The sequence below is a fragment of the Arachis hypogaea genome, chromosome 13, assembly GCF_003086295.3.
Source record: "Arachis hypogaea cultivar Tifrunner chromosome 13, arahy.Tifrunner.gnm2.J5K5, whole genome shotgun sequence".
In the NCBI taxonomy this organism is placed as follows: Eukaryota; Viridiplantae; Streptophyta; class Magnoliopsida; order Fabales; family Fabaceae; genus Arachis; species Arachis hypogaea.
In genome coordinates this window covers 109,776,968-109,778,561 of record NC_092048.1, presented here as the reverse complement: position 1 = coordinate 109,778,561, position 1,594 = coordinate 109,776,968, and the positions used below count along the sequence as shown (strand labels likewise).

The window sequence follows — 1,594 nt, the reverse complement described above, 5'->3', positions numbered from 1 at the left end:
TGGCTTGCTCCTGACTACCCTCTGCTTCTTCATTCACTCCTTCTTGAGTTGCTACTGAAGTGGTGATTGCTGCTACTTGATTCCTCTCCATCTTCTTGGTGAGGTCAGCCAATTACTTGGTAATCATCTTATTTTGAGCTAGCAGTGCATCCATATTGTTTAGCTCCATCACTCCTCTAGTGTTGTCTCTTTCAGAAGCATAGAAGTAGTCATTCTTAGCTACAGTCTTAATGACATCTATGGCTTCTTCAATGGTCTTCTTCTTGTTCAGAGATCCCCCGGATGAGTGGTCTACTGCCTTCTTTGATTCATAAGAAAGACCTTCATAGAAAATGTGCAACTGCACCCATTCATTGAACATATCTAGCGGGCATCTTCTTGTCAAATCTTTAAACCTCTCTCATGCTTCATATAGAGTCTCACTATCTTGCTGCCTAAAAGTTTGAACCTCAGCTCTCAACCTGTTGATTCTTTGAGGAGGATAGAATCTCGCCAAGAATTTGTTTACCACATCTTCCCAGGTTGTTAAGCTCTCCTTCGGGAAGGATTCCAGCTATTTAGATGCCTTGTCCTTGAGTGAGAAGGGGAATAGAAGTAGTCTGTAGGTGTCAGGATGAACACCATTAGACTTCACAGTGTCACATATCCTCAGGAAGGTGGTTAGATGTTGATTGGGGTGTTCTTGAACACTTCCTCTGAATGAACAATTGTTTTGAACAAGGGTGATGAGCTGTGGCTTTAGTTTATAGTTGTTGGCATCTATGGTTGGCTTTTGGATGCTACTTCCACAGTTTCCTGGGTTTGGATTGATGTAGGATCCTAGAACTCTTCTCTCTTGCCCAGCATGATGCGCTGGACCTTCTCTGCCATGGTTGTGAGCCTCTTCTTCATGATGGTTCTCCATATTCTCATCCATGTCTAGTTCAAAGTACTCTTCCTCTTCCTCAGCACCAACTACTCTCTTCCCTCTTGCTTCCCTCCTTAATCTAAGGAAGGTCCTCTCAGGTTCAGAATCAAAGGAAGTTGAAGCCCTGCTTCTTCTACCTGTCATACAACCAATAAGGCACAAGCAAAAAGGATAGATGCAGACAGTATTTTCTGCAAAAATGCTGTTAGTGTGAGTGATGCAATATATCAAACAGTTAGTGGGTCAGTGAACCAAATAGTAAAAAAATAATATGTAGATAGCACCACAAATGGGTGAGAGGTAAAGGGAAGGAAATAACTAAAACTGAAAGTAAATTACTCAGATGGAATTAAATCAAACAAAAGAAAAGTGCTCAATCTAGTTATCCACCAATTTAATCATTGTTGATACAAAATCAATCCCCGGCAACGACGCCATAAACTTGATGCACGGAAACTTGTCTCTCAACAGATTTTCCTCGGCAAGTATACCGAATTGTCGTCAAGTAAAAACTCACAATAGAGTGAGATCGAATCCCACAGGGATTGATTGGTCAAGCAACTTTAATTGGAGGAACGTTCTAGTTGAGCTAAGCAGAATTTGATATGAGAATTACAGGAAATTAAATGGCGGAAAAGTAAATGGCAGAAAATGTAAATGTTGGAAATAAAGAGCTGAATATAAATG

General features: G+C 40.7%; 1 non-coding gene across 1 annotated transcript; it reads left to right on the top strand.

The window, feature by feature from the left end:
* The first annotated feature begins 356 nt into the window (after window positions 1-356).
* On the top strand, window positions 357-463 carry LOC112739898 (small nucleolar RNA R71). Its single transcript, XR_003170834.1, has one exon. It is a non-coding gene; the product is annotated as a small nucleolar RNA R71 (small nucleolar RNA).
* Window positions 464-1,594: the final 1,131 nt, after the last annotated feature.